Source organism: Castor canadensis, chromosome 6 (genome assembly GCF_047511655.1).
Source record: "Castor canadensis chromosome 6, mCasCan1.hap1v2, whole genome shotgun sequence".
NCBI classification, from domain to species: Eukaryota; Metazoa; Chordata; class Mammalia; order Rodentia; family Castoridae; genus Castor; species Castor canadensis.
The window spans coordinates 76,835,555-76,861,123 of record NC_133391.1 but is presented as its reverse complement, the minus strand read 5'-3'; the positions used below and the strand labels follow the sequence as shown (position 1 = coordinate 76,861,123).

The window sequence follows — 25,569 nt, the reverse complement described above, 5'->3', positions numbered from 1 at the left end:
TACCTTATCTCAATTAGTGACACCTGCTATCCACTCATCCAAGCTGGAAATATGGAAGAGGGTGTCTTTCCATTCTTTCTCTTCCTCCTCCACATTCTCCTTCAAGCTCTACCCACTTCATTTTCTAAATAACTCTTGAATCTGTTTTCATCCCTCATTGCCATCATGACCTAGGCTGCTGGTGTCTTTTAGCCTGGTCTCCTAGCTAGCCTCTTAAAGGTTTTGAGTGATGATGTATCATAATTGACTCTCCCTGTGTATAAGTTATTATTTTGAGCTAAGCATGTAATCTTATTCCATTGACAATGATTGATTTTGGAATGAGCCAATGGGATGGGAGGGAAAGTTTGTTTGGAAGATTCTGGAAGTTTCTTCCTTGCTAACAAAGCAAAACATACAAGAGACAGCTGCCCTCACTATTTGATGTTGCTCTGAAAACTGCTACAACCATCTGCAAGAAAGGCAGCCTGCAGGCAGAGCCAACCACAGAGACAGGAGAGTGGAGAGAGGAAAGACTAGAACCTGGGCACCCAGTCAACCACCTCTATTGCCTGTTATCACAGAGAGCTCACAGCTATATTGGTAATAAGTCTCTTGATAAATTAAGCCAATAGAAATCAGGACTTTGGGTTTAAGGAGGCCAAAATCATACTGTCTGTTACTCTTGCTTCCTGCAACCTGGCCTGTGTTCCATCGCTCCGTATGACACCTGACTTGCCAAGATGGTCCCACTCCATGCTAATCTGAAACCCGAGCAGAAAACCTCCTGCTCAGGTTTCCCAGTCCCACAGAATAACATCCCAGACTCTGGCAGAACATACTAAAGCCTCCACAAGCAGGTCCCTGCCTCTGCAGCTGAATCAGTTCTTTCTCTTTAATGCAAACCTTTTGCTCCTGCTCCCTCTAGAATGATCTGCATGCAGTTCCCCATGTAAATGATGCTGTTTAACTTTTTCTTTCATTTGATAAATATGTGCAAGTGCCAGGAGCAATTTGATATGTGGAAATCTGGAAGGGGACAAGATAGATGAGGTCCCTGCCTTCACTGAACATCCTAGCCACTGTCTCCAAATTCTCTGCACAGCCATACCCTCTCCCTGGGGCACATTTCCTTCTCTGTCTTTATCAGACTAACAGCTCCCTGTCTTTTCTTTTTCCAGAGCAATGTTTAGCCCTTGACATGTATTTTTACATATATGTTTAAAATTGTTTACCAAATGTTTTATTTTGAGTTTTTCCACCATAAAGAATAGTATACTGAATGTTCACACACCTTCATATTGTTTTTTGATCCCCCACCCAGCATACATATGTATACACAGGTATTTCCAAACTATTTGAAAGTAACTCACAAATACCACACTGCTTACGCACATACAGCTTAGCATGAATCTCCTAAGAATAAGGATGCTTTTACATAACCCAATGCCATTATCACCCCAGTTTAATATCATGCAATAATACTATCTGATATATAGGCTATACTCAGATTTGTTCAGTTGTCCCATGTATGTTTATGGGCTTGCTTTTCCCTCCAGGATCTGATGGAAGGATCTGACAAGGATGAAGTCCTCTTTTTCAGGAGCCTTCTTGGAGTTCTTCTGCTGCTCCCCTCCCCTATGCTCCCCAGTGCCCTGTACAGATTCTTACTGCCTTGGTATATGTCAGTCTGGTCAAGAGAGCTTAACTCTCTTCGGATGCCATATTCATCTTTGTATGCTCAGCGCTTCGCACAACATGTAGCACATAGTAGGTGCTTGGCACTATTTGGTCGAATGGATGATTGAATTTGAATAAGAATTGGAGACAGAGCCCGTGCCCTCACTGCTGTGTTCTTGCTTCCATACGTAGCTGCTTTTACAGGCAGTGTAATAATGTAAGAGCAGAGTCCCATCTGCCAATGGTGAGAAGAGAGTAGCCCAGAGAGACTGAACAGTGGAGAGAATTAACAATTAATGGTGCTCAAGTCATAGTGATGCATGGTCCAGAAATCTGACAGCATCAGTGGAAAAGAACAGCAGGCTTCTTAGAGTTGTTGCTGTGTCCATCGTATTTGCCATTCTGCCTTCTACTAAACAGAAATCAGGGCTCCTTCCACAGGAAGTCACTCAAACCCCACATCTACCTGCAGCCATCCTTTCTGGCAGAATGAATTTTCCATCCTCCAGAATGATCTGATAGCACCAGGGGAAGGGTCCCTTAGCTCAGATGCACTTTTTTTTTTTTTTCCAGTACTGGGGGTTGAACTCAGGACCTCAAGCTTCCTTGGCAAGTGCTCTACTGCTTGAGCCATGCCACCATCCTTTTTTGCTTTTGTTATTTTTCAGGTAGGGTCTTGAGTTTTTTCCCTCTGGTCCAGTCTCAGATGGTAATCCTCTTACTTATGCCTCCTGCATAGCTGGGATTACAGACACATGCCACCATACCCAGCTTATTTGTTGAGAAGGAGGTCTCACTAACTTCCCCCCTGGATTGGCCTCAAACCTTGGTCTTCCTGATCTCTGCCTCCTGAGCAGCTGGGATTACAGACAAGAGCCACTGTGCCTTTTTAAATTATTTAAAAGTCTGCAACAGCTGTTACCATAATTAATATTTGGATCTGGAGACTACATATGGGAACCCAAAGAGCATTTCCAACCTACTGGTGAGAGTTCCCTCTTCAGCTAAGGAGACTGTGGAACAAGGATCAGGACCAGCCAGGTCTGTCAGAAATCTGTTGAACATTTGTGCCACTTCTTCTTCTCCTGGGAGGATTCCGTCTTTCTTTCCTAACCAGCCACAGTGTATTTTGTGTGGTTTCTCTTTTTCATAAAATTCTTACAAGTCATTGTAACAGGTAGATACAGTCTTCCCAGCCGCCTTAGGAACTGATAGATAAAATTACCCACCCATCTCATTCTCCTGCTGGCACAGACTGGGGCATCCTTTAAGGGCCAGGCACTATGGATCCAGACGTAAATAAGCCGCTGCCCTCAAGGTGCTCATCTGTGTGGGTGGGCAGACCCACACAGTCTCACAATGTATGGAGGATGCAGTGGGAGATGTGCAGGACGCCCGCCTAGCTTGGGAGGGCGAGTCAAGGAAGGACGGCTTGTGAAAGCAGTTACGGGATGGATAGGAATCAGATAGACAGGCTGGAGGACATTCTAGGCCAAGGGGACAGAATAAGGCAGTATGGAGCATTCATCATCCTGGTGAGTGTGGGGACAAAGTGGTCACTGGCTGTATGTTAAGATGCCTCACAGGGACTTCCATCTTTTGCATAATATATGTCAGCTCTAGAAGGCTGAAGACTAACCCTGAGCTGACTTGGAAAGACTTTGCTTCCCTGACTTTAACGTCACTCCCACCAAAGGTTGAGGGTAGAGGACATCCACTGCCCCACAAAAAAAAGTCAGCGAAGGTAATTATACCACCCTCTAATTAGCTGCCGAAGCATTTACCATTCCGAGAGATCGGGCCTGCCTCACCAGAGGCGTTTCGCAGTCCAGTGCTATCACATTACCCGGATTGTGTAAAGAGCATGAATGATTTCCGCTCACTCGCAGACCTCTGACGGAGGTGTCTCTTTACAAAGCCCCTGCTCAGGCCAGCTGAATGCCTCAGCAGTGCCTCCGAGGTCCTGCAGTCTAATCCCTTTAGCAACAAAGATCTGTTTCTTTGCTTAGCATGAAGTAGGCCTCAGAGGCCTGTGTGTGTCTTCGCCTGTAGGCCAGAAGCCTCCTGTTTACAATTTCCCTATTCCTGTTTTTAATGTTGTTCTGAGAGCAGCCACAAAGGGCTAGTTTTGTCCAGCAGGAACAAGGGAGCTATTAGAGAGAGACGGAGGAAGGAAGGAAGGGAGATGGCAGGGAGGACTCCTCCAGGGATTAGCAGACACAGCTGTTCCCGGAGGGAGAGGAGCTTTAGGCTGTTTACAATTTCCGTCACATTTACATTTTTAATATTTTATTTCCTTAATGTTTGTTTGGTTTTTTTTTTCTGATCAGTTTCCTACGCACCATTTACAGCACGCATCTTGCTGCTGTCTTGCCGGATGGAGGGACCTGTTTTTACCTGTTCAAATTGGATTGAGCCGCGTGCATCACTGCTCTGCAGCTCTGGTGTGGTGGTCTCCAGCTTTTTGGGAGGTCACAAACATCAGACCACCTGAGGAAAAGTCCCATTTGTGTGCATGGCCGGAACTCTCTAGGTTGTGTCCCAGAGACCTCTGCCTCTCTTCAGTGTCCCAGACCTGCTTTTAAAGTGCATGTCATTTTTGCCTTGCTTTTCTGTACCTAACCAGTGTTTTGTGAAAGGTACTGATTGCAGGGAGAGAATCTGTCATATTCCTCATTGTTGAGATGTGCTTTGATCCCGAAAGCGCACCATATGTGTCACTTGATAGTGCTTGTCTATGTACATTTTCAATGTTTGCACATTGAGATCAAACCATAGATAGAGTTTTAGTCTTAATTTTCTATAATATATGCCATACATGTTTGTCCATCTAATAGCAGTTTGCTCCCCACCCCTTTTGGCAATACTGGGGCTTGAACTCAGAACCTTGTAATTGGTAAGCAGGCATTCTACCACTTGAGCCCTCTTTTTTTTTTTTTTTTTTTTAATTCCTTCTCCCCGCTTCTCTTACCTCCTGCCCTGTTGTGAATAGTAGAAATTCCTTGTATATCCTTCCACAGGAAGCTTTGTACTCAAGAGATCACCTGGGAAATTTTCATCTCAGATGGCGACCTCATTTATCTTATTACACCAGAATATGTATGGTCCGTTTCTCTGCAGCTTGCTGTCTGCACTTAACATGCAGAAGTCATTGTGTGTCACGTATTTTTTGACCTGGCATGGTGTGTGTCAGACCACTTTACCTAGGAATAGTCTTTGGCTCAAGTCACAGGTCCCTGTGTAGGTGGAAATACCGTTTTTACTGCTTTGTTAAGTTGTACTTTTTCCTGGGGACTCTAGTCAAGAAATAAATGACTTTCTCAAATGTCTGTCTAGCCCATTGCTGACCTTTTGGGCTCTCTCTTCCTTGGGGTGAGTTTCCAGACATAAGTGTCTTTTAGATCTGGCTGACATGCTACTACGATTACAGAAATACTCCTCACGATAGTCTCAGAAGTGAAGTTTATGTAGTGTCCTTTTGCAGGGACTGGGATGGAGCTAATCTTTAAGTAAAGGTAAAGGAGGGACAGTGTTTAACGTTCTCCCAATCTGCCCAGGGACCACTGTTCCAAACCCTTCCTTCCTGCCCAAAGTCCTAACTAACTTTTCAAAAGGAACTTAAAAAAATTTTTTTTTTTTGACAAAAGAAGAATATGGAGTTCTTCCAAGATTGCTCAATTTTTCTTTCTCTAAAGTAAAATAGTTCAAAGCGTGTGCCAATCCAAAGGCACTTGCAGTAATTCTGCCCTGCTGGAAGCATGGACTGGAAGATAAGATACACAGCCTCTGGAATATGATTTTTCAAAGCTGGCCAGGAAAAAAGCCACGTATTTGATTCCTTCGATGACCCCCTTGCTTTTTAAAGAGGAATGCTACGGATATTTTTAGGGAACTTGAGCTTCCAGAAGCCCCTGCCATCTAACTACTCCTGCCATATGGGCTGCTTTGGCAGGATTACAGATTTTAGGCACCGATTTTGTTTTGGTGATAATTTGCATTTTGGGGAGGGGAGGGAAGACCATTCTCTGATGAAAGCCCTTTTTCAAGATTGCAAGTATCAATTAAAGTCTCCGAATTTAACTAGGTTTATTATAAACCTACAATTACCCAGTGTCCTCCTGGCCCTTGGGTTATGAATGTTACGATTCCGTTAGCCATGCAGAGGACATACCGTCAATGGAAGAAGTGTCCCCTCCCTCTGGCAATGGGATTGCTTTGATGCAAGGTGTGGAAGGCATGGCTGGACCAGGATGCAGGGCAGGGTCTCTGCTTAGCCGCCAAGGCTACAGAATCGGCCCTGGCCCCAGTGTGACACCAACCCCTCAGTGCAGGTTGTGTAACGCCTGGGACCCTTTTGCAGCTTCGTGGTGCATGTCCAGTTGACTAGCTCCGCGTTCATATGTTATGTGATCGAGTTATAATTGAGGAAAACAATGGAATCCATCCTTTTATTCTCTTCCGCCTGCCAGTATATGATCTAAAAGAAACATTCACCAAAAAGCTAAAAGGGAAACGACAGAATATTCATCTTCTTTTCAAGACATGGTTTTTAAAAGTAAAAACTGCCTTTTTTTTTTGACAAGTCATAAAACTGCAAGTTGTAGAGAACCAAGGCAAATCAAGTTCCCCCCTCCCAAAAGGACCCTCCCCCGGAATTATTTTTCATGCAAGTAGTTACATTAGTGTAGAAGCCCACACAGGCTCCTGTCTAAGTCAGGACAAGCTGTCGGTGACAGCAGCTCAATATATCGAGAAATGAAGAAACTCATTCTGAAACTATTTTTTCCATGCGACTATCCAGGAAGTCAGAAAAAAGAGTACTGGGGTGATGGACCCTGGTTTTGAACCCTGGTGCAATTCCTGCGCTTCCACATTTACTTCCTATATCTGCCCCAGACTGTTGGGAGGAGTGAGTTGGGAGGGAGGCATTCTGTTGCTGCTGAAAACTTCGAATGTGACAATTTAGGGGGACAACTCTGTGGGGATTGGGATTACAAGGTGAGCCACCGCGCCCCGCTCTCTGTAGTTTGTTGTTACTGTTTTTAATTGCACACTAGTTCTGTAAACTTTTTGTTTTTGTCACAGTACTTTGATAAGTGTTTGTCTCCTGGTGCTGGGGCTTGAACCTAGGGCCCTTGTGCATGCCAGGCAAGGGCTCCACCACCAAGTTACATCCCCACCTTGCACTAGTTTTAACACTGTGTTTGCTAATAGTATTTGGGCCTTAGGCAGGCAAAGTTATAGTTATGGCTACGGATGGATTTCGTTCAGGTTTTGAATCTTCCAGAAGTTGGAGGTGATTGGAAAATTTTTTCCATGTTGAGTATTTATTATTACTTTATTTTGGGGGGGCAGTGCTGGGTTTTGAGCTCAGGTCCACTGAGCCATGCCCCCAACCCTTTTTGCTTTAGTTATTTTTCAGGTAGTATCTCACTTTTTGCCAGGGGCCAGACTTGAATTGCAATTCTCCTATCTATGCCTCCTGTATAGCTGGGATTACAGATGTGTACCACCATTCCTGGCTTGTTTGTTGAGATGGGGCAGAGGGGTCTCAGAAACTTTTTGCCCTGGGTGCCCTTGAAGTATAATCCTTCTGATCCCTGCCTCCTGAGTAGTTGGAACACAGGCACGAGCCACCACACCCAGCTGTCTGTCTTGAGTATTAAGAGAGGAAATATGTTCCAAATGCCTTCCCTACTATCTGTGCTACAAATTGCCAAGAGCTATGAGAAGAGTTTCCTGTAGGAAAACCCAAGCAGGCCATCCACATAAAATGTGAAGTTTGAACTGTTGACAAATGCTGCTGCACCACAGTCATGGTCCATCAAAGTACGTTTTGGAGGGAAAGAATCAGAGGTCTTCCTTCCTTTGAGTGATTGTTCCCTTTCCCGTTCTGATAAAACATTCTTTCCTTGCATTTTAACCAGTGACATGGTGCAGAATTAAATCCACATGTGCTGAGTTTTCCATTCTATTTATTTCCACTCTTTTTTTTTTCTTAGAATGTAAAGAAAAGGGAATTGAGAGTCAATCCTGCATTGCATACATCAGCCCATTAATATAAAAATATTAGCAAATACTCCATCCTTTATGTTACCAGTGCTGAACCACAGGAGAAATACCCATTTGAAGCCCCGTTTCCATTTGCCTCTGACTTTCCAATAAGGCATCCTTTGGGCTGGAACTTTCCATGTTTTGTTTCGGCTCAAAGGTGAATTTATTTTGGAAAGTTCACACTAATTTAATTCAGGGACTTGGAAGCAGTGTGAGAATATAAATATACCTTCTTCTGCTCTACAAATAAATGTAAGACTTCGGTCATAGATAACTCTGGAGCGGCCGAACAGTGGAACAATAAACAGGTCTCTGAAAATCACTGTTCAAGCAGGTTGAAGTGATTAAGCTAGCACTGATCAGCCTGGAGGTCCCCGAGGCTCTGTGGTTCCTTCCAAAGGACAATGGCCAGAAGAGGGAATTTCAGGACCTGTGTGGAAGAGATGAAAGATTTAATTTGGATCGGGGCAAACTAGTTTGTGCTCTGATGATTGTAAAAGGTGCTTCTTTTGAAAGAAGGGCACCCTGGAATGTCACAGAGACTGAATGACCCAAACCTGTGATGTGATGTCTGGGAATGAAGTGAAGGACCCATGGCCTGTGGGATCGCCCTGGTCTAGAACAAGGTTTCTTAGCCACAGCACCACTGTCACCTTGGAGTGGATTAGTCTTTGCTGGAGATGGTGTGTCCCCAATGTTGAGCGACATCCAAGGCCTACTCACCAGGAGCAATCCCGCCACCCCACTCCCCGGCTCAGGGGGTAGCAGTCAAAAGTGTCCTACCTTGTCACATGTCTTAGGATGAGGTGGGGTGGACTGAGGAATTGCCCCCGTCAGAGAACAACTGGTAAAACTTGGCAGTTTAGACCGACCTGAACAAGACATTGCTACAGGATGGGAGTCAGGCATCAGAGAGGTGGTATTTTTAAAGAAGGTTTCCCCAAAGGTATAACAAGGAGGTTGCCTTCCTGTGCAAAGCTATCGTTCCCTGACTTATGCCTGGTGTAAAGTACATGCTTAACTCTTTAACCACGTGTCATGCTGTCTACCCATGCTACCGAAAAGTGTAAGAATGTCTTTAAGAACCCAACACATGCTTAGCAAGTATGACAAGGCCCCACACTGTCCTCCAGACAGCGCAGTGATGAATGGAATGGAATCCCTTGAACTCACCATGTAGCCCAGGCTGACCATGAATTCCATTTTCCTGCCTCTGCCTCCCTAGTGCTGGGATTACATGTGGGTACCACCAAGCCCTGCTTTCAATTTGAACATTTATTGGAAGAGTAGGAGGACATCATTAAGGGATTTCAGAGACATGAGTTTTTAAGGTCCCTCTGGCTGTAGTAGAGCGGACTGAAAGGGGCCAGAATGCATTTGGGGCCCTTGTGGTTTTTCAGATGAGAGACCATGTAACAGAGAGGCCCATGAGTATTTGCTTTTGTTTTCTTTTCATTGAAAGATTTTGCTCTTTTACAAGAAAAAAAAAAAAAGAAGAAGAAGAAAGAAAGTCCAAGAGCCCACTCTTCAGTCAGGTGATCCCATGTCTTTGTTCTAGCTTGTGGCGGTTGCCAGCAGTCCCTGGCACTCCTCGGCTTACAGATAACATCACCCCAGTTTCTGCCTCCACCTTTGCATGGGCTTCTCTTCTCTCTGTATGTTTGCATCTATCTGTTCACTAGTCACTAGATTAGGGCCCATCCAGTCCAGGATGACCTCATCTTCATTTAACTAATTGCACTGCAAAGACCCTACTTCCAAATAAGGTCATATTCTGAGGTTGCTGTTGGACATAAATCCTGAGGAAAGGAACCCACCTAATACACAGAGCATCCTGACAGTTTGTCAGGACATTGCTTCTGGACTTGTTAGAAGAACATCCTAAAGTTGAAACCATCGACTGGAGCTGCGAGGGGCTGCTCCCCTGGACAGGCAGGGCTCTCCGCTTGTCATCTAGACTTCCTCAGTCATTTATATCATCTGGCTGGCTCCCATAGACCTTTGAGCTCGTAACCCAACGTCTACAATAAAAGTGAATGCTATTATGGTGTGGGGTGCCTGGAGGCTGCGGGAGGGGGAGTGTTTAGCAGGGTCCCAGCTTAGTAGAGGTTGCTGGATTGATGAATGGTTGCATCAGAGAATGCAGCAGGCTTGTTCTGGTGACTGTATCTCTGGAAAACCACAAGGATGTCTATTATGTCCCCAGGCATCAACCATTACCTTGGAAACAGGCCATCCTGACAGCGTGTCTAGGAAGTTGTTATAGGGAATTATTTCAGCCAGAAGAGATCTCTATGAAGCAATCTGTCCCAGCCTCCTGTGTCATGGAGTGGTCCCCACATCCCTGGTTTCTTGCTTTCTTCTTCTTCTTTTTTTTTTTTTGCTGGAAATGCAGCAGCAGCCAGCATGAAGCCTACACCTGTCATGAGCTAATTTTCCATTCCTGCCAAGGTTTGCACTTGGGCTCCATTAACAGGGTGGAGGGGACCATCCAGGGAAGCGTGTGAATGTTTAACCCTTTGCCCTCAAGTGCTCTCCCTGGGAGAAAACTTGTCACGTGCCAAACCAACACCAAGTAGTTTGGAAATTTGCTTTGCTTTTTAGCATTTTTTGGCTTTGGAGGCAAACCGGAGAGAGAAAAGTTCATAGAAACTGGGCTTCAAGTGCAAGGTCCATAGACCTTTTGAACAACCAGAGAAGAAGGAAGCTGAGCCATGGCCTGGAGAGTGTTCATTGGCAGAAGTGAAACAAAGCTGCACTAAACAAGAACCAAACTGCACTAGAGTCAAATGTCCTCTCTCTCCTGAGGCACTGGAGCAGAACCTAAGGATGTGTGTCTGGAGGGTCAGCAGCCCCAGGCCTCAGCCTAACCATCCCGGATCTGTGGCCAGCAAGGGGACAGCATTTTTCAGCTGGGGATTGCATTCCACTACAGTGTTAGTGGGGAATAAATTCCCTCCCCATTTCTAGCCACTGTAGCTCGAGAATGCTCGGTCAGATCGGGGTGGGGGACTGTCACCTCCAGTGCAGTGAGGTGGCTCAGAGGCTAATGGTTATGTCAGTATTTGTTGACAGGAGCTAATTGTCTGGAAGGACGGCCCCCCAAAAGGGCTGGCATGGGCAAGAGTTTGGAAACCTGAGTGGAAGAGTCTGAGGAACTCACCATATGGGGTTAAGAGATGTGTTCTGGGGAGGATCAGGGAAGGAAGATACTACAGAGGAGGCTCTGTGCAGAAAGAAGAGTTTCCAGAATAGGGCCTGTACATAGTGGGCCCTCAGGAAATGTGTGTTGAGTGAGAACTGATGCCAGCATTGAAGTTGGAGTTACTGGGGCTAAGGAGAATTACTTCTCTTTTTGCTGGCAGTAGAGTAGAGTTTGTACTCAGGGCTTCACACTTCCTAGGAAGGTGCTCTTCTATTTGAACCACTCTGCAGCCCCTTTTTGTGTTGGGCGTTTTTGAGATACAATCTCGTGAATTGTTTGCTGGGGCTGGCATTGAACCTCATTTCTCCTGATCTCTGCCTCCTGAGTTGCAAGGATTACAGGCATGAGCCACCAGTGTCCAACTTGTTTTATTTCTTTATATATATATATATATATATATATATATATATATATATATATATATTGGTGGGTGAACCCCATTGCTAGGAGAGACAGATCTGATTTGTTTAAATATCTTAAAATTATTCTAATTTTATAAGTGATATACACACCTGGTGTTCTTTTAAACAAAAAAAAAATTTTTTTTCAAGTAAGATTGGAGTCTTTAACCATGAGCCCACATCTCAGGGCCCTTCCCCCTTAATTTCCAGTGAAGCTCAGGTCTTCAGTTCTGTGTGTAGCCGGGCATGTCTTGATTTACAATATAAGACTATGTAAGATGGGTTTTGTTTATTGGTGAGAAATGGTGAGATATTATTTGTAAATTTGTATGGTATTATTCTGCTGCTTAATATTTGTTATGCAGCAAAATGACCTGGAGATCTCTTCGTGTTTGTATATCCAGATCTACCTTATTCTCTCTCTCTCTCTCTCTCTCTCTCTCTCTCTCTCTCTCTCTCTCTCTCTTTCTCTCTGTGTGTTACTGGGGATTGAAACCAAGACTTCTCACTCAAACACTCTACCACTTGATCTATGTCCCCAGTCCTTTTTTGTTTGTTTTTGTTTTGAGATAGAATCTCACTAACTTTGACCAGGTTTGGCCTTGAACTCAAGAGCCTCCTGCCTCTATTGCCTGAGTAGCTGGAATTATAGGCATATAGCTCTACTTTCCTCTTCCCAACAGCTGTGCAGTGCTCCTTGGATCAACTGTTCCCCAGCTTATTGAACCCTGTCCCGGCTGACAGACATTCAGGGTCTGACTTTATCCAATACCAGCAGCACTGTGATGACTATCTCTGCTCATGCCTCCTTGACATGTGTGTGAATTTAAGCTCATCAGTTACCTATCTGAAAACACTGACTCATCCAGAGGAAGGCTGGCACCCTGAGATACTCAGAGCTCCCTACTAAAATAGCTTTGAAACTTGGCAATTGACCGTAGCAAAAGAAGAGAACTGATAAGAAAAAAATAGCTTCCCCAAGGGTCTTTGGAGAGAAACAATTTACCCCTAGTTCAGTCTGCAGAAAGGGCCATGGGACTGGAGGAAGCCTGTGTCTTCTCGGTCTCTCTATGGTGCCTCACTGAAAGCAAACCATAGGAGGGAGTCCAGACATGAGTTGGCTGTGGTTCTCAGTCCCTGCTTCTCCTGTGGCAGTCTTCCTTCCAGCCCCAGCCTGGCCTTCACCTGTTCCCTGTGATGCATGCGAAATAGCTGATGGCGTGGGTGTGCCTTCATGCGTCTGTTCTTGTATGGCAGGGGGAGTGTGAGTGCATACGTGTGCTTGTGTTCCGTGGTGTGAATGTGTTCCCCCAACCTTGTATGTCAAAACTTAATCCTCATTGCAACAGTGTAAGGGGTGGGGCCTTTAGGAGGTGGTCGGGTCAGGAGTCTGTCCCCTCATGAATGGATTAATGCCTTATAAAAGGGCTTAAAGGGAGAGTTCACCCACCCCACTCTTCTGCCAAGTGAGGACACAGAATTCCTTGGCTATGTATGATGCAGCCACAAGACACCACCTTGGATGCAGAGAGCAAACCTTGCCAGACACTGAATAACCTGGTGGCATCTTGGATTTCTAGTCTCCACAACTATGAGAAATAAACTTCTATTGTTTATAAATTCATCTGCCTGTGGCACTTTGTTATAGCAGCATAAGCTGACTAAGATAGTACACTGCCCTGCAAACCCAAATCTACTTGTTTATGGTCACGACATGTGTTGTGGGGAATGTTGCTTATGGCATTGGGTTCCCTTATGTGACATGGGATTGGTTTTCATTCCGTGAGGGCTGGGATTGGCACCTCCTTCAGTGGGACCTCACTCATCCACTCTGTTGAATATAGACTGTGGCTCTATTTTTAGATCCAGAAGTGCCAGGTCTCTTAGTGAGCTGTGGTCAACTCAAGTATTCCAGTTTTCCATATGATCTACCAAGTTGTTTTAACCTCTTTGCTGCCCAGCATTTGATCTGCAGGTTGTTTGTGGACCAAGTCCATAATTGCATCACTACTGTCCTCGTGACCTCCAAAGCATTCTGTAACACGCTAACCCTGTGGACTGCAAGTGGGGTGTGACCATCTCTTACCATTTCTGTGTGTGGAGGACTGCTTACCCTGATCTGGTGAGCTTGGTGCTGAAGGGACAGGGCAATGGCAGTGACAGTATCTTTCTTTGACTGGGTCTTTGAAAAGATTAGGACAAATGCAGATTTTATTGTTTACTGTTTATGAAAACTCTTCTATGACTACTACCTTTTACACTTTCTCAAAGATGATGCCAAAGGACATGTTATGACCTTCAGTCGTCTTTGACAGACTCCTCTGAGGCAACTCAGTTGGCTGCAACAAAACTTTTGAGTTCCAGGGGAAACTTTTAGTACTTCTCAGTCCTCATATTGTGTTGCTGAAACAAAATACCTGAGGCTGGATATCTAATAAAGAAGAGGTTTATTTAGCTCATAGTTGTGAAGGGCCAAGAACATGGCACTGGCATCCTGGCAAAGTTCTCCACCCCCTGCCCAGTTATATCACACATAATAGAGAATCTAAAAGGGAACACACCACATGCAGAAGGGGCCAAGTATATGGGGTAGATTCTCTTTATAACTAACTCACTGTGAGATCAGAATTAAACCTTTCTGAGGGTGGTGCCTTCCATGCAATCACTTTCCACTAGGCCCCACCACTTAAAGGGTCTAACATCTCACTATTGCTACAATGGGGACCAAACTTCCTTGCAAAAGGCGGGGGGAGGAGGGCACACTCAAACCATAGCAACTTCTCATATTTTTATTTGCCTTCCATCTTCCTTCCCAGACCAAGGAGCCATCAAAGAAGATCGTTCCAGCATTTTGTCACTAAAAAACTCATCTTTTTTCATTGGGATTCAATGAATATTGTACTCAAATTTCTTTTATATGGAAATATCCTTAAATTATGTACATATATTATATATACATATTTGTAAATATGTATGCAAAATTTTCTATTCCATTAGCTCTGACTTGGCTTAGCTTTCTATGAAGGTCAAGTTTTCACATCTTTGTATGTTTTTCTCTATTGTACTTCAGGTACGTCAGGCTAAGGACCCCTTTCTCCCTTTATTAACTTCACCAGCTCTGAGTTGCAGATAGGAGTTTAAGGCCTGGCTCCATCACTTACCAGCTGTGACCTGGGGGTCATTTTCAAATTTTGAGAATGGTATTGTCAGCTGTACAACGCTGGTATGATAACGTCGACATTGAAAGTGGATGGCGAAACTCAATGGGGCAGTGAATGTAGAATGTGGTGCCAGCCACACAGAGCTGAAAATGAGGGGGATGAAGTCAGTGGTATTGAGTATTTTGGAGCAATCCCCAGACAGGAAACTAGAAGAGAAGGTTGGGGTTGGAGGGGGGGGACGGGGGGCAGTGTGGGTGGAAAATAGTTGCTACTTTGCCCTTCCCCAAGTTTGCATCCTTATTCTCTTTGTCCATAGCCCCAAGTAGTGAGAGCCCTTATCTTGTCCTTCTTTTGATGCCTGCAGGTTGTTACATAGAAAGTGTCAACACCAAAGACCTGCAAAGGCAAGATTTTCTGGAAACTCAGAATCCCCTTTATAAGTTGAGAGTTCACACTGAAGCCCTGCCCCAGCCCTTGTTTTTGTGGGGGGACTGACCATTGTTGATTATGGAAGCTCCCTAGGCCTTCTGTTTCAGTAGAACAGATTCAAGAGTCCACCCACCGGCCCCTCACTAGAGTCAGAGGTTGGCGTCCACCCCAAGTCAGAGCTGACCAGCTAAGGCAGTTACAAATGATCACAGAACTCAGGACCTGTGAAGTCTCTGATTTAGCAACTAAGGAGTTGCTAAAAATGCCGAGCTCAGTCTTCAGCTGGTTTTCTTCCTGTTTGTATCAGCTGCCGAGAATATTCTGAGAAATCACTTTCCGTAAATCGAGAGAACAGAAAGAGGTTGAAAATGTCTCTCTGAAAAAGGCATTTCTCCAGCCCAGCCCACCCCGGCCCCACTGTTGATGACTCCCAGAGCTAACATCATCTGTCTGAGGCTTCCAAGCCAGCTTGACGAGGGCCACGGCAAGCCTTGTCGAGGTTGAGTAATTTCCCCTCTCTTTTTCCGTTTTCGTCTTCTGCCTTGGCCCAAGCACCTGAAAAACCACAGAAACTATTGTGCTAAGCCAGTGGTTTTTAGGCTCTTGGTGGATTTTTGTTTGTTTGTTTGTTTCATTTGCTTTTTTTCTTGATCTGACATCCCAATTACAAGCAGGGTCCGGAGGTGGCAGAACAGACCGTGTTCAATGTGTATTGAACACAACTGTGGAACTCAGTTTGAAAACCAGTGTGAGTAAATAAATAAAAAAGAAAGAAAGAAAAGGAAGCCAGTGGGATAAGCTTTACCCCAGATCCAGATGGCCAGAAGCAAGACAGCATTTGACTGTAGGACCCCAAACTTGTACAGCTTCCCACCTTATAGGAAATCAGTTGTGTCTTGCCAAGCAGGAGAATTTAATAGTTATCAGACAGGATTTCCTTCTGGTCCATTCTTCTCTTGGTTAAGTTGGGTCAGCAGAGCAGACATGAACGCTTGCCTTCTCCCAAACTGTGGTGTGGACTGTAGGTCTGCCTTGTCTCTGTCCAGCAGGAAACTGGCACTCCTTGAGCATGTCATATGGTTGGCAGTTCATTTCCCTGTTTATTTGTAGAACTAAATCACAGGCAAAGCCTGTACAAAGAAGTCATATCATTCATATCTGAAAGCTTTTGGTCATTGCAAAGACACAGGGAGGAGGCTGATGAAGGTTAAGGGCACTATTGCGTAAAAGAGGGAACCAGAATGATGGTGAGGGGACATTAGAGGAGTCAGGGCTTCATGCAGAGCTGTAGGAGAGCAGGAAGAAGGATGACTAGAGGCTTACAGGGATGCCACAGACAAATGGAAATCAACTGAGAAACCTTAGGAATGAGAGGAAATTGCTTCCCGGCTCAGTGGGACATGGTCTGTTCAAAACACACAGTTTCTAGCTGGTATCGCCTGAGCAGGGTATTGGAGTGAGTGTAATTCAGAGCTACTATATTTTCTTTCACCTGGACCATGCTGGTAGAATATAAAGACAAACAAATGTAAAGACAACAAAGCTGTCTTTGACTGTGCTCCACTTAGACCTCTGCGGCTATTTTGCCTCTTTCTTCCCCCTGTTCCCTTTGAAGGAACCGTGGCGGCTAAGAGGAACCCCTGCCCATGTCTGAGCAGCCCCTGACGCACGGTGGCCTCTCTTGCCAGCAGTTAACTTACCATCTTTCAGATGGTTACATACTTGGCACAGACTTGTTCACCTCGAGTAAAGGTAGTTGTGTTCTATACATCACAACCAAATTACTCAGTAAGGACAATGTATGGAGCAAAGGATTATTAGTGAATTTAATAAATATGTTTACCCACGTTTTCCCAAAATAAGTTGTCTAGGAAAGAGTCTTGCTGTGGTCATCAGTATGCCCTATATTTCATAAAAGGAAGCCAAAGACATCTTTTCACAGATTAATGTGAGATTTTAGAGTAGCATCGCAGGAACACTTTTCCATTTGTAAATGCTTCCTCATTGCAGCCATATTCAGTGTGAGTTTTTTAAAATGTGAAATAAAGAGCTCTCCAACATTAAGCTAGGCATGGTGATACATCCCTGTAGTCCCAGCCACTCAAGAGTCTGAGGCAGGAGAATAACTTGAGCCCAGGAATTTAAGACTAGCCTGGGCAATGCAGCTGGACCCCATCTGAAAAAAACAAAACAAACAAAGCAGAAATCTCTATAAATTAAGCTGGAGTGCACAGTCATATTTTTTCATTGAACACAGTGCATAAGGGCACTGTGAGGGCTGTAATGGACGGAGGGAAGGAAGCAAGAAGGGAAGATGCCACACATAGCATGTGGCAGAAGAGTAGTGCTTCAACTTTGGAATGCAGGAGAATCCCTGGCAGAGCAACTGTAAAAAGTTAGATTCCTGGGTCGGGCATGGTGCCGTGCACCTGTAATCCTAACTGCTCTCAAGGCAGAGGTTGAAGGATTGTTCCCTGCTGACCCTATTGGGGGGATGGGGGGAGTAGATTCCTGAGCCCCACCCCCAAGAAACTTCTTTTGAGCAATCTCCACTTCAGCATGCTTCCCCTGGTGACTGATGCAAGTGGCCCAGGTGGCCCCCCAGGGAACTCTGTTGTAGAAGCTGTGACTTTGCAGAGCTGGAAGTGGGTGTGTAAGTCATGATGCATGTTTTCAGAATGGCAGCCATGGCTGTCTCTGCAGTAGAAGAGTCAGTTACAGAACTGTGCAGAATGCTGGCGAGAATCTTGGGTTTGTAGTAAGCAGACTAGTCAGCACCTTTTAGCCCCTGGACAACCTTATCACTACAAACCTGATGTTTTCTTTTTCTTGAGGTTCTTTGCCAACTATGTCATACGACTTCATTCAGGGAGCAAGAAAACATGTTGTCTCATCAGCTTCTCAGAGGCACCCATGTGGGTTTGTTTGATTGCTTAGTTAAGACAAGGATGTTCTGTAAGGTGCTGATGCTCCTTGCCCCCACCTCTTTTCTCATGTTCCCCAGACAACTGGATCCCCGTCCTGTCTGGCCTTTCTCTGCTCTCATCCACCCACATCCAATCATGCAGGGCTGGTGGGCTATATTAGGGTGGCACTGATTTTCTTCTGCTTCAATATTTTTAAAGGTTTTTATGTGAAAGTAAAGATTCAACATAATTTAAGATATTGAGTGCCAAGCTGTCATCTATGTATGGCAGTCACAAAAGTTCTTTTACCCTGTATTCTCCTCCATTTTATGACTGAAGCAACTGTCCACTGCTGTTGTTTTTTCTTTTACACTTGGTGCTGTCAGATAAGCCATAAAAGGCTCCAAATCAACCTTGTAGTTTTTCAAATAAGAATCAAAAGTGGTTCCAGGCAGTTTGATTTGGAGGGCTTGTCTGCTTTTGTGATCCGGTGATGCAATAATACCTCTGATTTGGCAAGATGTTATTCAGGATGCTCGTGATCTGATGTGAACGTGCTAGGGGAAGTCTGTCTAGATTATCTCATGGGAGAGGCCAGATGGCAGCAGAGTGTAAAGGTCTAAGTCCCACTTTGCCCAAAGGTGCCTGAGGAATAGCAGCCTGCTGACAGCTTGAAGTATGGTGTGCTGGGTAATTGGCTTCCTCATTTAGTAATTTGTCTGCTTGCTTTCCTCTTCCTCTGCTTCCTCTCTTCTTGTAAACTGATAGCCTCCTGCCTCTTCAATGGACTGATAGAGTCCCTAGAGCAGCAGTCACCCGAGGGATGCCAGAGGATCATTGGGAAAACTGACACAGAAAATAGCCATCTTTTTTGCCTGGGTTTCCTCTGGTCACTGTCTTACTTCAGTCTCTCCCTTCAATTTCAAATCCCTTATATGCACTCCTGTCCCTCACCACTTCATCCCCTATTTTTCTTTTTCTCATTTGGGTGGATTTCCCTATTTTCTCTTTCTGTTTTTTTCATCCTTCCCTTTTTCTGTCTTTTTTTTTTTTTAAATCCCCTCATTCCATCCCCTTTGCTTTTGCAATTGAACAAGTTAAAATTTAATTCAAAAAAGGAAATTACACCACATTTATCCAGGTTAAGCTACCTTCTCCTTTTTCATATAAATATATTTTTTCTCCAAGGAAGAAGAAAAAAATTAAGAACACATTTCCAGCTCCTTTTGGCCCCTTCATGCTCTCAAATGTGTTTGTCTTTAGGTGTCGGAAGTCCCGGGACTCAGCAGCTCTGCTTCATTGGAAGCGCAGATGGCGCCCGCCAGAGCCTTTGCTCTTGGACCTGGAGAATGCTGTCTGCTTTCACTTAATAAGTAATTTTGCTCTCCAGGTGGAATTCAGATTATTTGGTGGAAAACTTTGGAGCAGACCTGCTCCTGGAGCTAGAAGGGTGAGTTCTGATGTCTTCGTCTGCCTTCGATCTTTTGGGGTGGTGTCAGTGTCCACCAGCTCCTCTGATGCTGGGCCATCCCAGCTGCAGAAGCTGAAGAGGGTCTCTGCCTCAGCCTCAAGGTAGACCGGTTGTTCTGCAGCCATGTTCTGTGTCTTCTGCCTCTCCAAGGTACATGAAGCCTACTGTCAAGGGACCGTGCTCAGAATGAAAGGGGATAGCAGCTGCAGTCCACCATAACTTCTTCATTTCTTATCTTTTACTTAGAGTTCACAAAGACCACCTAGGCCAATGGCTGCTATTTCGTTTGAGTAGCAGAGGGGCAGGCTCTGGAGTTAGGTGCTCTAGTTCAAATCCTAGCTCTGATTATGTGTGACCTTGAGTAAATTACTCATCCCTCTGAGCATCAATTCCTGCTTGAGCTTCATGAGAAACTTTGTCTCTTTGGTTTATAGCAGAATCTCCAGTATGTAATATACTTGACACAGAGTAGGCATTCAGTAAATATATTCCAGGAATGAATGCAGCCACTAAGAGCAAGAACATCATGCCACATTGCCTGGGGTCAAATTCCAGTCTACCACTTACTGTCTGAACTCAGGCAAGTCACTTCATCTCCTGTGCTCAGTTTCTTTGGAGAAGCAGATAGGATTTGTGTTTGTTTCCTAGGTCTGCATAACCAATTACCACAAAAATTGATGGCTTAATACAACAGAAATTTGTTCCCTCATGGCTGTGATGGGCAGAAGTCCAATATCAAGGTGAAAGCTCTGGGGAGAATTATCTCTTGCTTCTTCCAGCCTCTGGTGGCTCCGAGTGGTTGTTGGCTTGTGGTAACAACACTCCACTCTTCCTCGATCCTCACATGCCTTTTCCTCTTCATCTCCTCTTCTCTCCTATAAAAATACTTGTCTTTTGACAATACCAGGATCTGAACTCAGGGCCTCCCACTTGCTAGGCAGGTGCTCTACCACGTGAACCACTCCACCAGCCCTTACAAGCATTTGTCACTGGACTTAGGATACATTTGATTAATCCAAGATAATATCAACCTGAGATCCTTAATTACATCTGCAAAGATCCTTTTTACTAACTAAATTCCCATTCATTGATTCCACGGATGAGGACATGGACACATCCTTTTAGGTCCTGCAGTATTGTGAGGATTGATTGGGTTAATATACATCAAATGCTTAAGACAGAAGGTAGTGAGAGAGAAGTAAGTGGTTTTTAAAGGATCGTGTAATAACCTATTATAAAAGATGTGTCTGGCACACAGTAAGAGCCCAGGGAATGTAGAAGGCCTACTGTGTGTCAGATGCTTTGTACCATGTCCCAAGAATGTAGTAATAATCATAAAAAAATAGCAAAGGATAGAAAGCTCAGAAAAGGCTGGATTGTGCTTACACTCCAGCATCGTATCAACCTCCACCGGTCGACGCCAGCCTCATAGTACTGAGGCCCCTGACACGGCGCTGAAGGATGAGTTCCTCTGGGAAGAGGTCACAGAAATCAGCCCACAGTTGAAATCAAATTCTACTCATGGTTTCAGAAGCATGAAAAATCAATTTTAGCTTTAGCCAAGCAGAGTTCAAAGGTTTGAGGTTTGGTTTTCCAGGGAGCATTTTTGCTTTTTTATTTGATGGAATCTGGTAGAGGAATGAAGGCATCACTCTTGCCTGAAACTTCGGTTGGCTCTTGGGCTTGTGGTGGTGCCCAGGCTGCTGGGGGAAGGGTGTGGCACTGGCTGGCCCAGTGCAGGCAGGGCCATTGGGGCTGAGCCCAAAGGCCTGTGCAGTGGGCCACAGGGTACACTAACCTCGGAGAGCAGCATTGCTGGTCTCCCTTGCTGTGACAACAGTAGATCATGTCAGGAGACCCACAGAATGAATTAAATGAAGGAAATTGCTGGTGCCCTCAGAAGAAAAAAAAAGAAATGAAAACAAGCTTCTTAAGAATCTGTGGACATCGCTTTGACCTCCACTGTCTTGTTGCCTGTGTCAGCAAGGAGAACCTCGAATATGGGTGTTGGGAGGACCTGCTCTGCGGACAGCATGACCTTCAGAGAAGGAAGACTGATTGTACAAATTACAGACCCTGACTTCCCCGGCTGGCCCTGGAACAAGAAACCCACAGTGAGTTCAGCCTGGGCCTGGCCATGGCAGTAATGGCCTGTTTTATTCTCTAACGCGTGCCACATCTGTTGAGTTTGCCCTGATGGGACACGGTGACCTGGAAACTCACACAGAGCTCTGTTTCGGAATGGACTGTATAGAAAATAAACGTGGGATAAATTAAGCACCAGGAAGGAAGTAATGGTTTGAAAAAGTTACCAGGAAAACCACGGGTGAGGTCAGGTTCAGAAATCCCACTGCTTCGGAGGCGCTCAGAACTGACATCACTCGGATCACTCAGTGGAGACCTCCAAGTGAAGTGGCAGTTAGTTGCTTTTGGAGTCTGCCCAGCACTCTGTGTGCTACCAGGCAGAACAGCCCTGACCTACTTTTTTCTTTCTTTTTTTGAAGAAAGTTTTGCCGCCTGTTGTGGGGCCTCGAATAATGCAGTGACCTCAAAGAAGCAGGGGTTTTGTTGAGGCTTTTTTTTTTTTTGACTAATATGTCAGATTCCACACTTCCTGCACAGAAATGAGCCAGCCTCCACACAGGCTTCATGGGGACAGGACCAAAGCAAGAGCCTTGGCATCCATCCAGTGACCCTCCTTCCTTTGCCTCCTTTCACTCAGGCTGCATCTCGGGGCACCATGATTCTGTGTTTAGGGCTCTGCCCTGTGGAGAAAGAGATGAAGTGGCTTTTTCGGAGGGCTCAAACCAGAGGCACACTGCAATACGAGGTCCTGGTAATTGGATCATGGGTTATGGTGCCCTTGTGGCAGACACACCAGTGGCCCTCCTTTGCACTTTGAGTAACATCCAGACCCTGCCGTGGTCAAGGCCCTTCCTCACCTGGTTCCTGCTGTCTTCTCTGAGCTCATCCAGCAGCACCGGCCTCTCTTAGTCCTTTCCAACCACACATACACGCTTTCTGATCTTCAGGTGTCCCCAGCTCTTACCTTTCCCAAGGTCTTTGACGTGATCCTTATTTCTACTTGGGATACTCTGTTCCCAGGTGCCCATGTGCTGACTCTTTCTCTGATTTGCACTCAGATGACACTTTTTCAGACCCTGCCACCACAGTGTCCAAAATGGTCCCGCCCCCATGGATCACTACTGATCACTGCTTTGTTGCTTTAGGGCACTTAATACTATCTGGAGTCACCTGATTCATTGATTTGTTTACTCCTATGTCATCCTCCCTCAGGAATGTAAGTTCCATGGAAAGAGTGAGTCTGTCATACATTTATGTATGTATACACACATGGGGACGGGGCGGAACTGGAGGGTTGAACTCAGGGCCTTGTTCTTGCTAAGCAGGCACTGTACCATTTGAGCCACTCTATCAGTCCTTTTTGCGTTGGTTATTTTTGAGATAGGATCTTGCTTTATGTTCAGGTTGACCTAGACTGCATTCCTCCTGTTTGTGCTTCTTTGGGTAGTTGGGATGACAGGTACATACCAACTCACTCAGCCATAAGTTGAGATGGGGGTCTTTTGAACTTTTTGCCCCAGCTGACCTTGAACTCTGATCCTCTTGATCTCTACCCCCAAAGGAGCTGAGATTACAGGCCACTGTATCTGATTTAGTCTGTCATTCTTGTTCCCCACTGTTATCCCAACTTCTAGAATAGTGCTGGCTTATAGTTGGTACTCACTATTCGTTGAGTGAATAACTGCTTACCAAGAGAGTGAGCTTTCTAAAATGTTGCCCAGTGGAAGGCAGATTGAAAATCCTTAAGAAATAAGTCTGCCTTAGTCCAGCAAAGCAGGTTTTAAGTGATATGGACTATCTGCATGGAGACACCTTTGGCCAAGGGCTTACCTAATGGAGTCTGGTAACCATGTGGGGTATACTGTATTTGCCAAAGACTTCCATAAAAGGAGATACATAACCTAGTTTCCTTTAGTCTATGACTTCAAGGGAAATTTTTTGCCAAGTTGAAGATTAAGCTCTCTGAGTCTCAGGATAGGATTTGTTTGGATTCCAGTCTTTAATGGTGTATGACCTGGCTAAATGTGTTGTATTAGGATATCACACAGGATACCTTAGCTTTAAAGTATTTCACACTAATTACATATCCTTGTGTCTTTGGTTTCTTTGATGCTATTTTCATGATATTTATTTAGTAAGAAATAGTATAATCACATTATCTCATAAAAACATTTGGTTACAAAGAACACTCCACCTATATAATTGTCAGCATCTCCAGCCTGTGGTCCATAGGTAAATACAGTTTCTCATATTTTGCTTTAGCAAATAGGAGTTAGTCCTTACAAAAGTCTTACCTTCTTGCCACCTTTTTAAAGACTGATTAACTAAATGCCCCTCCCCTTCTTTCCATATGTCACAGTGTAAAGTACGTTCACAATACCGACTTGTCTGGATCTAGTGAGACAGGACATCATGCTCACAGTAAAGTATCTGAAGAGGGTTTATTACTTACAGACAGGCACTGAGGACCACAGAAGCCTAGGATTCATTAAGAGCTGGTTCCCCAAGACTCAGAGAAGCTGCAAGGGCAAATGGAGTCTCACCTGCATGTGTGTCTTTCACACTGAAGTGAAGAGACCCCCAGAAAGCAGCCTGGCACAGGTTTTATACACTGGAGCATCATGACTCGCTGGGATGAAGCACTGAAGGACATCCAGATACTAGGGAGGCTGGAACAAGACCTAGGCTGTACCAGTCAGTGCCTTCCTAACTCAGAACACTGTATTCCCAGCACATTGTATAGCTATCAGTGAGGACTACAAGAAAGAGAGGAGAATGGAGTCCGCCCAAGGTCACCTGGAGCGCTGTCCTGCACACAGGACTGTGCATGGATCTAACCTACTAACATCTTTGCTCTTGACTTCGTTTTGCTTTTTACTTTGTTCTTTTAACTCTGAAATATTTCCATTTACTCAAATAATAGCAGAGAGATCCATCTACTCACCACTCAGATTAACAAATGTGTTCATGTTTTGTTATATTCAATTCGGACCTTTAGCTTTTTAAAACGTGAAGTATCACACCCTTTTCCCCAGAAGAAACCATTAGCTGAAAGTTGCCATAAATCATTTTCATGCATGCTTTATTCTGTTTATTACATCTATTACATACATGGCAGTAATCACGTTTCGTTTTTAACAATTTACTTAAATTGCATTATTCTACACATGTGCTTCTCTCTCTCTTTTTTTGGCAGTACTGGGGTTTGAACTTAGGGCCTCATGCTTGCTAGGCAATCACTCTGCCACTTGAGCCACTCCACCAGCCCTGCACATTGGTTTTGAAGCCTGCTTTTCTTTTGACATTATGTTTTGCAGATTTACCCATGTCTGTTCAGCAAGCCCATTTCACTTTAGCCACTGCTAGCAATGAATATAGCACAATTTGTTTGTTTCCTCACCTACTCAATGATATTTTGGTCTTTTTCCAATTTTTTACAATTAGAAGCAATGCCAAAATGAACACCCTTAGACACATTTTTCTTGTGCACGTATATGAAATTTTCTTCTTTATATATCCATAAGGAGAATTGATGGATCATAAAGTATGTACCTTTTTAAATTAAAAATTAAGAAATTGTCCTCTAGCCAGGTGTTGGTGGCTCATGTCTATAATCCTAGCTACTTGGGAGGCAGAGATCAGGAAGACTGTGGTTTGAAGCCAGCCTAGGCAAATAGTTCGTGAGACCCTATCTTGAAAAAACACAATACAAAAAAGATCTGGCAGAGTGGCTTAAGTGGTAGAGCACCTGCCAAGCAAGCATGAGGCCTTGAGTTCAAACTCCAGTACTGAAAAAAAAAAAAAAGCCCTTGTTCTCTAAACTGATTAAATGAATTAACAGAACCAATAGTGATACAGAAGAGCCGTCATTTCTTCATACTCTCACAAACAATATCAGATTGTCAGTGCTTTTCAAATCTGGTAAGTATAAGCATAATGTCTAATTTTTAAAAAGTTTACTTTTGCCAGATTGTTGGTGAAAATGAGCATCATTTCATTTTTTTATAGTACTTTTTCTTTTCAGTGACTTGCCAGTTTCTATCTTTCCCTTATCTATATTAGGTTATCTATTTTCCACTGATTTGTAGGAGTCTTATTTTTTAGGAAGAGTGGATACTAAATTACCGGAAGTATGGAGTCCCTCGTATCTTCTCCCACTTGGTTGCTTATCTTTTATATTTTGAGTCTTTTATCATAC

At 44.4% G+C, this 25,569-nt stretch overlaps 1 long non-coding RNA gene across 9 annotated transcripts in view; it reads left to right on the top strand.

Moving 5' to 3' along the window:
- Nucleotides 1-25,569, top strand: part of LOC141424136 (uncharacterized) — a 179,684-nt gene that overhangs the window by 133,398 nt on the left and 20,717 nt on the right. For 6 of the 9 annotated variants that reach the window (XR_012449031.1, XR_012449027.1, XR_012449029.1 and 3 more), the window contains exon 5: nt 19,079-19,265. The exons of 2 other annotated variants lie outside the window; for them this stretch is intronic. This is a non-coding gene — a long non-coding RNA (uncharacterized lncRNA). Of the gene's footprint in view, nt 1-19,078; nt 19,266-21,269; nt 21,401-25,569 lie in introns of all 9 variants that reach the window. One more of the 9 variants, XR_012449030.1, reaches the window with a different exon arrangement.